We start from the raw sequence: 13,227 nt of genomic DNA on the forward strand, positions 1-13,227 counted from the left end.
GTGTTAAATAGTTAATTTTATGGAGGAAGGTTAATAATTATTGAACTTGGTTGAGGGAGGGGCAATTGTGTGACAAGTCCAATAACATAACCATTATACTATTGTGCCCCTTGTGTTTATAAGCTATATAATAATAAATATGGAAATGAAATGTTACCTGCCTTTAACCCAGTATCTGCTTCACATCTAACAGAAGATATTGGGACTGAGATGAATGGAAATCTTTCAGATTCTGCAGTCTGATTAACTTCAAGTTGAGTTTACAAGGTTGCTTCTGCTGAGTGATATAGATTTAGCTCTGTTGTATAAAGGGCTTCTTTTACATAAAGGAGAAGTTGAAAGTGTTTTCAAGATACAGGGGACAGACTAGAACCACAAACCCTCTTGATTGACACAAGAGTAGAGGAACAAACAGTACAGGACAAGCAGTCTGCCTACTCACTGAAATCGTTGCTGCTACTGGTATGCTGTTCTAAGCTTCCTGGCAAAGTATATTTCCCAATCTGACATTTCAACGTACTTGTTCCATTTTAGGTTCAATTGCAAAACAGAACAAGTGAAGAGATCACGTAATAGAGCCAGGCTGTATTAACTCAGTGTTATTACAATTACATAGCTCTTCCTTAAAGCTTTTCCCTGCCGATTGATGCTCTGTAATTACAAAGTTGAAAGAATAAATCTTTTTATTAAAAGATTTCATCTCACTGAGGAAGCTTCAGGCCAATCCACATCCAAAAACCTGCTCTGAAAACTCTGTTCACATTTTGACAGCTTTGACAGCAGCTGAGACAATCCACAACATTCTAAAACAATCAACAACATTCTAAATAAAAGAAGCTGCAACATTGTAAAAAAAAAGTCAGTTCACATTATCTCCCAATGTCAATGCATCCTTTAAAAAATTCCAACACCATCGCCAAAGACTAATCAGTTCCTCCCTTGGAGTATACCCTATCTGTGTAGCTTGTTTCATTGAAATCCATCCATTAGATTTTGAGAGATATTGTTTATAGACAAAAATACTATCAAGGGTGAAAATGTTTCGTCCCTCCACTTTTATTGGTGGAGATAACAAGTGAAGAGGGCACTCAGTTACACACATGCCTCCACCACGCTGTGACAGCAATTACACAGCTTTTCCTTGAACCTTTTCCCTGCCTGGTTGATGCTTTGTGACTACAAAGGTGAAAAAGTAAATCTTTTTATCATGACCTTCCATCTCACTGAGGAGGTTTCGGGCTAATCCACATCCAACAACCTACTCTGAAAACTCTGTTCACATTTTAGCAGCTGTGACAAATTCCACCACAGCAGCTGAGACAATTCACCTTCTTTTAAATAAAACAACCCACAACATTCTTTAAAAAAGGTCAATTGCACCTATCTTCTATTGTTAATAGATCCTTTAAAATATTCTAGGATCTGGATCTGCATCTTGGCCAAAAATGAATCAGTTCTTCTTGCACCATATCTGTGTACCAAGTTTCCTTGAAATCTGTCTATTACATTTTGAGATTATTCTTTACAGACAGACAGACTAACGGATGAAAGCATTACTTCTGCCCACCTTCAGTGGCGGAGGTAACAAAATTGCATGCTCGAAAGTACAGAAGAGCAATGAGCAGACAGCAGCAACTTCCTCTAAGTAGATTGGAAATAAAGAACTTCAACATCAGACTTTGTAATGAATTGAAACATAGAAAAATAGTGTAAAAGGAAGCCATTTGGCCAATTGTGGCATTGCTGGCTCATTGGAAGCTGACCAATTTAGTCCTATACACCAACCTTTTCCCAATTACAATTAGTCCAATTGCTGACTAAAAGTTCCTATGGAATTCGCTTCCACTACTCTCTCAGGTAGTGCATTCCAGATCTTAAAAGCCCTCTGTGTGAACAAATTTCCCCTGATTTCCCCTCTACTTCTTTTACTAATTATTTTAAATATATGATCTTTGGTTATCAACCCACTTGCTGGGAGAAGCAGTTTCTCCCTACTCGACCTATCAAACCTCCTGTAGTTTTGAATTCCTCTGTTAGGTCTCCCCTTCATCTCTTGTGCCCTAAGGTGAACAATACCAGCTTCTTCACATCAATGAAGTCTCTTGTCCCTGGTATTATCCTCATAAATCTCCTCTATTCCCTGTTCAAGGCCCTGACATCCTTCCCAGCGTATGGTGCCTAGAATTGTACATTAGACTCTAGTTGAAGCCTAACCAGTGATTTTAAAGGCTTAGCATGACATCCTTGTTTCTGTATTCAATGCTCCTCTTTACAAAGCCAACAATCAGCTTGCCTTGGCAACTTCAACGATTTTTGAATATGTATCACCAGTTCCCTTTGCTTTTGCACCTCTTCAAAATAGTACTATTTAGATTATACTGCCTCTGCATGTTGCTCCTCCCAAAGTGTATTATTTTACAAATATCTGCATTAAATTGCATCTGCCATGTGTCTTCCCATTTCACCAGTCTGTATATATATCTTCCTAAAGTGTATAAAAATCTTGCTCACTATTTACTACCTGCAAGCTTCCAAATTGTACTCTTTACCTAAGTCCGGTTCATTTATCTATAACAAGAGAAGCAATAGCCCAAATACCGACACTGAGGGTCCCAACTACATACTTCTCTCCTGTCAGAAAAAAAAATCTGTTCACCACTAATCCCTGCCCACTATCCCTTAGCCAGTTATGTATCAATTTACCATGACCCCTTTAATTGCATGTGCTTCTACTTTCCAAATCAGCCCGTTATGTGATACTTTATCAAATGCCTTTTGAGAGTCCATGTATTAACTTTATCAATCCTCCCCATTATTTCATCAACTAAGCTTGATCAGCTTAGTTAAGCCGTGTAGGCTTATCAACCCATGCTTCTGAGAGTGAGAATTAATTTTGTCCTCCACAATGATCTGCTCATTTTCACATTGTGGGATCTTGCAGTGTGCAGTTTACTTCTACATTACAACAGTGACTGCACTTCAAAAGTACATCATTGGCTGTGAAGTTATTTGGGGCCTCTTTAGGTTATGAAAACCATTATATAAATGCAAGTTCTGACTTCTGTTTGTGATAGTGGTAGGTTGTTTCTATTGGTCAATGAGATGGTAATGATTATTACTTTTATTAAAAGAATCAGAAAGGCATTACAAGGTAAGATAGAAAAAATGCTTTTGCACAGAATATGGCCAGAACATGGAATTCCCTGCCACAAACTATTATTAAGGCAGACCCCATGTGAAGTTTTAAAAGAGAATCAGATATTTGTTTAACAAGAATATTGGAAGAAGACAGGAATGTATTTCCAAAATGTATAATACTCCAACCTAACTGAAGCCTGAGGCTCAACACCCCATAGACAAAAACAGTGGTGTAGATTTGAGAGGCTGAATGGGCTGTTTCCTTGCTGTAACATTCTATCAGACTGATTTTGGAATTCTATCAGCTGGATGCCCCTTGGTTGAAACCCCTTCGGGAGTGTAAAGGAAGAAACTTGCATATCTCCCATGTTTTTTTAATTCATTCACGGGATTTTGGCTTCACTGGCTGGGCCAGCATTTATTGCCCATCCCTAGTTGCGTTTGAGAAGGTGGCGGTGAGCTGCCTTCTTGAACCACTGCACTCTATGTGATGTAGGTACACCTATGGTGCTGTTAGGAAGGGAGTTCCAGGATCTTGACCCAGCAACAGTGAAGGAATGGCGATATATTTCCAAGGATATATTTTAGGATAGTGAGTGGCTTGGAGGGGAACTTCCAGGTGGTGGTGGTGTTCCCATCTATCTGCTGATGGTTGTGGTCGTGGGTTTGGAAGGTGCTGTTGAAGGAGCCTTGGTGAATTCCTGCAATGCATCTTGTAGATGGTACCACACTGCTGGTGGAGGGGGTGAATGTTTGTGGATGTGGTGCAAATCAAGTGGGCTGCTTTGTAGAATGAAAAGTTTTACTTCACTAATTTAAGGAACAGAAATGTTTCTGTGGTCATTCAATAATTTGGTAATTTAACATTGTCGCACCAAGTAATGACACAACTGAAACAGAATCCTGCCCACATTTTGACTGGGCAATGTGCTTCTTATTTTGGCAATGCACACTGCTGAATGTGTTGTAGCTTCTGTACTGGAAACAGCTGAAGATAAATTTATGCCAAGAACGTATTCAGATTCAAGTCAGCTGTATTCACAAACAATATTCATTTCTTCTATATTTAGGGAAGTTAATGTTTGTGAATTGTACATTTTCTCATCTTTTTATGTTGTGGTGTCAGCATTATGCATTGGATGTCAGATACAAAGGAATCTTTGCAGTCATCAAACACTGCTTAGGTTCAACGTGAAATTCTGTGTTAACTTTGTCTTCATCCCAGGCTCAGAAGAGCATACATACTGCACCAGACCAAGTTCACTGCCCATACTAACCACATTATTGCTTCTCTTACTGCTAATATACTGTTATCGCCCCCTCCTTGTTCTTTCCTTTTCATTTTTCTGATTTTGTTATATGTATTTAAGGATGATTTTGGCAGATTGCTGGCAGAATTCCTCTACGGTTTGGAGAATTGCCATGGCAGAGCAAAGGAACTCATTGCTCTATGTCTTGGCAGCATCGCCTGCCTTTAGGCCACCCAAAAAAAGTGTAATAGTCGACCAGGCTTTTCCCATCAAGTGATGCCTTGGTGCATATGAAATATGCTATATAGTGGATTCCTATTTCACTAAGCCTGTCCATACCTGGAGGTGTAATGAACAGTTGATGCCACATTCAATGGAAGTCCGTGAAGTGGAGGTGGCTGGCAGAGAGCCAGCAGAATGGCTTCCCTGACCTCTGGACCTGCACCAGGTGTCAGTAATGTTTCAAATTCTCTTGTCTCTGAGTCAGATGATTGTGGGATCAAGCAGATTATCACATCATTAACACATTGCTGTTTATTGGATATTGCTGTGTATAGTTTAATGCATTGCCTGTACTACAACAGTGACTATAGCCAAGTGGTTATGGTACTGGGTTTGTAACCCCAAGATCAAGAGTTCAAATCTCACAATGGCAAACTATGAAACAATGTAACTTCATCTGAAATAGATGGAAATGGGTTTGTTGCTTGGCCTAAATAGCCAAGTGGTTATGGCACTGGGTTTGTAACCCCAAGATCAAGAGTTCAAATCTCACAATGGCAAACTATGGAACAATGTGACTTCATCTGAAACAGATGGAAACAGGTTTGTACTTGAAAGAGTATCAAGAGTTCAAATCTCACAATGGCAAACTATGAAACAATGTAACTTCATCTGAATAGCAACAGATGGAAACATGTTTGTACTCGAAAGAGTTACAAACCATTTGGTGTGGGCAAGCAGAACAGGTGCAGGAAGCCTGATTTTGCATGGCCTAAATAGCCAAGTGGTTATGGTACTGGGTTTGTAACCCTAAGATCAAGAGTTCAAATCTCACAATGGCAAACTATGAAACAATGTAACTTCATCTGAAACAGATGGAAACAGGTTTACTCAAAAGAGTATGCTTGGCCTAAATAGCCAAGTGGTTATGGTACTGGGTTTGTAACCCCAAGATCAAGAGTTCAAATCTCACAATGGCAAACTATGAAACAATGTAACTTCATCTGAAACAGATGGAAACAGGTTTACTGAAAAGAGTATCAAGAGTTCAAATCTCACAATGGCAAACTATGAAACAATGTAACTTCATCTGAAACAGATGGAAACAGGTTTACTCAAAAAAGAGTATCAAGAGTTCAAATCTCACAATGGCAAACCATGAAACAATGTAACTTCATCTGAAACAGATGGAAACGGGTTTGTACTCAAAAGAGTTAGTGGGTTTGTAACCCCAAGATCAAGAGTCCAAATCTCATCAAGAGTTCAAATCTCACAATGGCAAGCTATGAAACAATGTAACTTCATCTGAATAGGAACAGATGGAAACAGGTTTGTACTTGAAAGAGTTACAACAGTGACTATATTTCAAAAGTAATTGATTGGGTGCATTTAGGAGGCCATGAGACCATCAAAAGTGCTGTATCAAAGTAAGTTCTTCCTTTACATCAGTTGTAGCAACTTATCCCACCTACCCTCACCAAAGGGCATCACAGCAATTAGAAAACTTCCTTATTCCACTCCAGCTGAGAGAAGCACAGGCCACCACCTTCCTGTGTGACTCTGTAACATACCACATGGGGTACTTACCTACTGAATAGTGGTAAATGAGGAATGCTAGTATATTATCAAAAAACATAAAGCCTAAATTTTAACACCTGGTGAGAATTGTAATGGAGGAGGGCATGTTGGCAGCAAACCACCTGAGTTCCAGGGAACCTTTATTCATGCTTGCAGTCAATCTGCAGTATAAACCTATTCAATAGGCAGGAGTCAGATTTCAAGTGGCAAGAGGCCATCGCCACAGGCCCAGATAACTGTGTAGATGAAGGGTAGGAAAAAAATCACTGCAGTGAAGGGGGTTGGGGGTGGGGGGTTAGCTAGGGGAAACCCATGGTAGGGAATGCACATTGTGGGGAGCAAAAGAACACTCTTTCTCCCCTTGGTCCACAGGCAAGTCAAAAAGAAAGAAATGATTTTGCTTTCCGGCTTTGGATCCCAATTGCTAACAGATTGACGTGACAGGAAGCCTCAGCAGCCTTTCCCACACAGCGTTGGAGTTAAAATTACAGTCAGGCCCCAAAATCTGTTGTGTACGTTCATAGCAGGATCCCTGATTTTAATTGTAAGTCTAACTAGGCAGACGGGGTTGGAATCAGACCTTATGAATTTGTTGGCATTAAGTGAAAATGCTGCTGATTATCAACAACAGAAAGTCGCTGTGCTTTTCTTGAGAATGCTAATTAAGCTAGAATAGAATTGGAAAATCTGGTATATTTGGGTATGGGGGGCCAAATAGGAATGCACTTCTCAAAGACATAATATACTCTGCTCTTAAACACTTTGCTCTGTGATAATTCTGCTTTGCTGTTCTCTTTCCACCGAGGTCCCTTGTGTAATACTGGTAAAGTTATTTTCCGTAAAGCTCCCTTGAGGGGTGTCATGCTCCATCTACGTGACACTCTTGAGCAACACTGTTAGAGCTTCTCAACATCCTCGTGCAACCCAATCCCTTCCTTTCCATTTAGCAGTGATTTGTTCCATCTGTAATGACTTCAAATGACCATTCAGTTCTTGTAGTATATTCAGTATTATGTAGCCAGCAGGACTCAGATTTTGAGGTCTCAAAAAGTAGCCAGTATTTAAATTAACCTAGCAGGTCTGACAGCATCTGTGGAGAGGAATACAGTTAACGTTTTGAGTCCGTATGACTCTTCTGATGATTCTTCTTCCTCTCCGCAGATGCTGTCTGACCTGTTGAGTTTTTCCAGCTATTTTTGTTTTTGTTTCAGATTTCCAGCATCCACAGTATTTTGCTTTTAAATTAACCTAGTTCCTCCCACCATCAAATTCAGATATTGTTAGCAAGATTCACTGCTAAGAAGGGCATTGATGATGGTCCTCATTTCAAAAGGCTTCTTGATACCAATAGCTCATCTTGAAAGGGAGTCTTGAAGGTAATAATCCATTTAAAAAAAAATTTGTGATAGCAAGACTTCCATTGTGAAAGAGATGTTAATGGTGGCATTCCCCCTTTAACAAGGAGTTCCAATGCAAACATTTTCTGACTAAAAAGGATTTAAGGAGATAATCCTAGTAATATTGACAGAATCCCTGTTACAAGAGTCCTTAATGGGTGAGACTGTCTTATTAAGAAGAATCCAAATACAATACTGTATTAAAGGAGAGTTGAGGCTAGCGTGGTTGATGTTCCATACACGGCCTTTAATGAAGCACTACACAACAGACTTACTGGAAACCTGGGTCTTTAAAAGGGCAATGGCAGCTGGAATACAAAACTAGCTAAAAGGCAGAAAGCAGAGTAACACTTCCCAGGGGGCGGTTGGCAATTTTAATATTTTAATGAGACTTGCAGCCTTTGAATTGACCTACTGTGCAGGTTTTATAATGGTCTTTGTGGTAATCCTACTTCATAGCTCCCAGTCCTCGGGAAACCAGGCAGCTGAAGGGAGGCAAGGACAATTTTTGAGAGAAAGTCCCTTTATAGCAAGAGGAGCAGTAGCGTTTCCGACCTGCAGCAACCCCAGGCTCCCCATAATCAGAACCCTACCCCATACAAAGAATCCCCCTGGAGTGGGTTCAGACACTCCGGGATCAGCCTCCCACCTCTCCCGGAGTTGTTGGATTGAACCTATTTGCTCCGGTGGCCTGTTCTGGTGTCCTCCTGCCTGAATGAAAGGCACACCAGTCAATCAGACTGAATTACAGTGGGGAACCTGTCAATGGCAAAAGACGTACACAGTGGAGTTAAAACTCAACAACACCCTGGGAAATCTTCCCAATGGAAGCTCTATCCCTTCCCCCACACTGCTTATGTAACCCACCCCTGTTAATATCCAGGTTATAGAGTACAAAATCAAGGAAATTAGGTGAAAGTTTTACAAACCACTAGTTGTCAACCAGCTAGAACATTGTATTCAATCCTGGAAATTACAGTTTAAGAAAGACGTTCTCCTTGGAGAAGGTGCTGATGAGAGTTACTAGAAAGGTACTAGAGAAGCAGAATTTCTGCACTGAGACTAGAAGCTGGGGTTCTTCTTAGAGCAGAGAAGGTTAAGGGGAGATTTAGCAGAAATGTTCAAACTCATGAAGTATCTTCATAGAAATAAGGAGAAACTGTTTCCATTGGCAGAAGGGTCAATAATCTGAGGACATAGATTTAAGGTAATTGGCAGAGGAACCAGGGGCGAGATGAAGAGAACTTATTTTACACAGCGAGTTGTTGTAATCTAGAATGAGCTGTCTCATAGAGTCATAGAGCTCTACAGCACAGAAAAAGGCCCTTCGGCTCATCGAGTCTGCACCGGTCAAACAAGTACCTAACTATTCTAATCCCATTTTCTTAATGGGCACCGGAAGCAGATTCAACAATAACTTTCTAAAGGGAATTGGATGAATGCATTAAGCAGAAAATTTTACAAAGCTACGAGCAAGGGGCAGAAGAATGGGACTAATTGCATTATTCTTTCAGAGTTGCCACAAGCATGATGGCCCAGATGGCCGCCTCCTGTGGTTCCTATTCTATAGAAACACTTCAGTCTTCAAAAAATTTAAGATAGTGAGAGTTCCTTTTTAAAAGGAGCTTAAGAGCAACAGTGTTCTTAAAAAGGGAACTCCTGACAGTGGGATTGTATTTTTGACTGCAGTGTTGTTGAGGTAACACCGCTCTGTCTCTGGTAGTTTATTTCCCTGTCGCTTCCAAAAACAATGTAACAATGTACAATCTTACTATCCTTGATAAAAACAAAAAACTGCGGATGCTGGAAATCCAAAACAAAAACAGAATTACCTGGAAAAACTCAGCAGGTCTGGCAGCATCGGCGGAGAAGAAAAGAGTTGACGTTTCGAGTCCTCATGACCCTTCGACAGAACTGTTGAAGGGTCATGAGGACTCGAAACGTCAACTCTTTTCTTCTCCGCCGATGCTGCCAGACCTGCTGAGTTTTTCCAGGTAATTCTGTTTTTGTTTTTACTATCCTTGATGTTGGGTAACACTTTCCACCCTGTGTCAGACCGAAAGCATAATTTAATTGTGCAGGTCAGCCATACGATCTTCCTTCAAAACGGAGGCTATAGTGACAAAATAGAGTTACATACTGATTACTGCTGAAGTGAAGCAAAATTTAGGAAGGTCTTTTTCTTTCTTGTGATGTTGGCATAACTGGCAAGGTCGGCATTTGTTGCCCATCCTGAATTGCCCTTGAACATAACATAGTGGTGTTGCCGCTGGACTAGTAATCCACAGACCCAGCATAATACTCTGGGGACCTGGGTTTGAATCTATGGTGGAATTTGAATTCAATAAAAAATCTGGCATTAAAAAGCCTAATGATAAGCATAAAAGCATTGTCGATTGTTGTAAAAAGCTATCTGGTTCACTAATGTCCTTTATAGAAGGAAATCTGCGGTCCTTACCTGGTCTGGCCTACATGTGACTCCAGACCCACAGAAATGTGGTTGACTCTTCAATGCCCTCTGAGCAAGGGCAATTAGGAATGGGCAATAAAGGCTGGCCTAGCCAGTGATGCTCCCATCCCATGAATGAATAATTAAAAAAAACTGAGTCGTTTTCTCAGCCATTCCAGAGCAGAGTTAAGAGTTAACCACATTGCTTTAGGTCTGGAGTCACATGTAGCTGGACCTGGTTAGGACAGCAGATTTCCTTACCTAAAGGACATTAGTGAACCAGATGGGTTTTTACAACAATTTATGATAGTTGCAATGGTTACCATTACTGAGGCTAGCATTATATTGCAGATTTATTAATTGATTTTAAATTCCACCAGCTGCGATGGTGAGATTTGAATCATGCCTCAAGTGCGTTAGCCTGGGCCTCCAGATTACTAGTCTAGTGACATTACCAATGCGCCACTGTCTCCCCCATTTGTACTGCTCTTATTCAGAAGGTTGTGGGACTAAGCTCCACCTCCCCACTTCCAAGACTTAACTGCATAATCCAGGCTGATACTCCAGTGCAGTACTGAGGGGGCACTTCAATAGTTTTGGATAGGACATGTGTTTCTCACGGGTCGGTGCAGACTCGATGGGCCAAAGGGCCTCTTCTGCACTGTGTCATTCTGTGATTCTGTGACATTAAATTATGGTCCCATCTGCCTACCTAGGTAGTTCACATGTTACAATTCCCATAGCACTATTTGAAGAAGAGCAGAGCCTGGATGTTATATGTATGGACTTTCAAAAGGCATTCAATAACATGCCACATGGGAAGTTTGTTAAGAAAATTAAAGCCATGGGTCAAGGGGAAAATGGTAGTATGGATACAGAACTGGCCCAGTGACAGGAAGCGGAGGATGGTGATGGATGGATGTTTTTCAAATTGTGTGACAGTTTGCGGAGGCATTTGCCAAGCATCAGTTTTGGATCCATTACTTTTCAATTTCTATAAATATTCTAGACTTGGGTGCAGGGAGCAGCATTATAACATTTACACATGATACAAAACTTGGTAACACAATAGGCAGTGACGAGAAGAGCTACAGCCTTCAGGATGACAGGATAGAGAGGATGGTAAAATGGACAGTAACATGACAGATGGAGTTCAATATGCCGAAGTGTGAAGTGTTGTGCTTTAGGAGGACAGTGTACTATAAAGGGCATAATTTTGAAATGTGTACATGAACAGAGAGACCTTGACATCCATATAGACAAATTGATAAATTGGTTTAAAAAAACATGCATTATTTTGATTTATAAACAGAGGCAAAAAATATAAAAGCATACAAATAATTTTAAAACTTTATAAATTTCTAGTTAGACTTCAGCTGAAGTAGTGTGAATAATTATGGGCATTACACTTCAGGCCTTAGAAAGGGTACAGAGGACGTTTACCGAGATGTTAGCAGGGATGTGCGGCTTCAGTTATGAGGAGAGGTTTGAAAAGTTAGAACTGAGCTCCTTAGCATAGAGGTTAAGCTGTGACTTATAAGAGGTTTTTAATATGTGTAGGGGTTGTGATAGAGTAAGTAGAGAAAATTATTCCCTTTGATGAGAGGGGGTCAATAACCACAATTTTAAAATCATTGGCAAAAGATCTGGCGGAGAGATCAGGTGATTTTTTTCACTCAGACAGTCATCATGATCTGGAACACTTTTTACTTGCAAAGGTGATAGACATGTGATTTGAAGATGAGGAACTTAAAGTGGGGGTATGGGTCTAAGCACTATTTGGCAACCAGCCAGAACATTGTATTCAATTCTGGAAATCAAAGTTTAAGAAGGACATCATACCTTGGAGATGGTGCCAATGAGATTTACTAGAAAGGTACCAGGGAACCAGAATTTCCTTTCAATGAGCCAATACAGGCACACTGGCCTGAATGGCTTCTTTATATGCTGTATGATTCTATGATTCTTCCAATGTCTCAGTCAAAATTTCTCCCCCAACAAATACTGCCAGAACAGATTGTCTGGTTCTTTCATCTCATTACTACTTGTGGGATCTTGTTATTTTAAGATACCTGGTGTGTTTGATTACAAAGCAACAATCACCGCTATATAAAGGTAGATATATTACTGGAATAATAATCCAGAGGCCTGGTCTAATAATTCAGAGAACGTGAGTTAGAAAAGGTCAGGAGAAACTTAGAGAGCAACATTTAATAAATTTAATAAATTGTTAAGTGGCTTCTTTATGTGCTGAACTATGATTTACAATACACACCATTCTGAATTGAGCATATATTACCATTATTTCATCATCTCTGTCTCAAAACCCTGGAGCTCCCTACTTATGCAGTGTAGGGGCACCTTTACCCACAACAGCTCAAGCAGAAAACCCACCACTGCCTCATTCGTTACTAATACTGCGGAGTGGTCTTAACCCATGTAAATGCAATTCCTCGCACAAAAAATTGTTTTTTTTAAAAATAATCATTAAAAAAATTCATAATCGATAAGCCCTGTTACAAAACCTGTGCCTCCTGATTTTTATTTCTGTGAACCAACATAATTAGGAGGATCAGAAAAAAATGGGACAATGTAAAACAATTGAGTGCACACCTTGCCCACCAAATCTTGTCTCCGCCTGGGAAAGTTCTGTAATTGTTTTCCTACAACTCCAAAGGCAACCAAACAAAAATATTTCTATGGCCTCTATTGCTGACAGTTTGCAAATATTCATCTGAGCTCGTGCATGACAACATTCAGTTGAGTAAGATAAAATGCATAACTGATACCTGCACCACTGTATGAGTCAGAGCCTTCAAGAGACAAGGAGAGAGAATCAACAACAACAACTTGCATTTAAATAGCATCTTTAACATAGCAAAACATCCCAAGGCACCTAACAAAAGGGTTATCAAATGAAGCATTTTTGGCGCTGAGCCACACAAGGAGGGTGAGCGAAAGGCTGGTCAAAGAGAGAGGTTTTAAGTTGCATCTTAAAGCAGAACAGAGAACAGAGAGTAGAAAATTTTAGAAAAGGAATTCCAGGATTTTGAAAGCACGGCCGCCATAGTGGAACGGTTAAAATCAGGGATGGCAAGAGGCTAGAATTGGAGGAGCACAAATACCTTGGAGGGCTATTAGGCTGGAGGAGGTTAGAGAAATAGGGAAGCCATAAAGTGATTTGAAACAGATC

General features: G+C 40.2%; 2 protein-coding genes across 6 annotated transcripts in view; one reads left to right on the forward strand and one right to left on the reverse strand.

The window, feature by feature from the left end:
- Positions 1-13,227, forward strand: part of tg (thyroglobulin) — a 463,025-nt gene that overhangs the window by 265,863 nt on the left and 183,935 nt on the right. The gene's annotated exons all lie outside the window — the stretch shown is intronic.
- The window catches only part of LOC121278924 (src-like-adapter), a 43,846-nt gene that overhangs the window by 30,279 nt on the left and 340 nt on the right, over positions 1-13,227 (reverse strand). Inside the window, exon 1 of one of the 5 annotated variants that reach the window (XM_041189475.1) lies at positions 162-310. The exons of the other annotated variants lie outside the window; for them this stretch is intronic. The gene's annotated coding sequence lies outside the window, so the exon portion shown is untranslated. Of the gene's footprint in view, positions 1-161; positions 311-13,227 lie in introns of those variants that run through there. 5 annotated transcript variants of the gene reach the window in all.

This window comes from Carcharodon carcharias, chromosome 6 (genome assembly GCF_017639515.1).
Source record: "Carcharodon carcharias isolate sCarCar2 chromosome 6, sCarCar2.pri, whole genome shotgun sequence".
NCBI classification, from domain to species: domain Eukaryota; kingdom Metazoa; phylum Chordata; class Chondrichthyes; order Lamniformes; family Lamnidae; genus Carcharodon; species Carcharodon carcharias.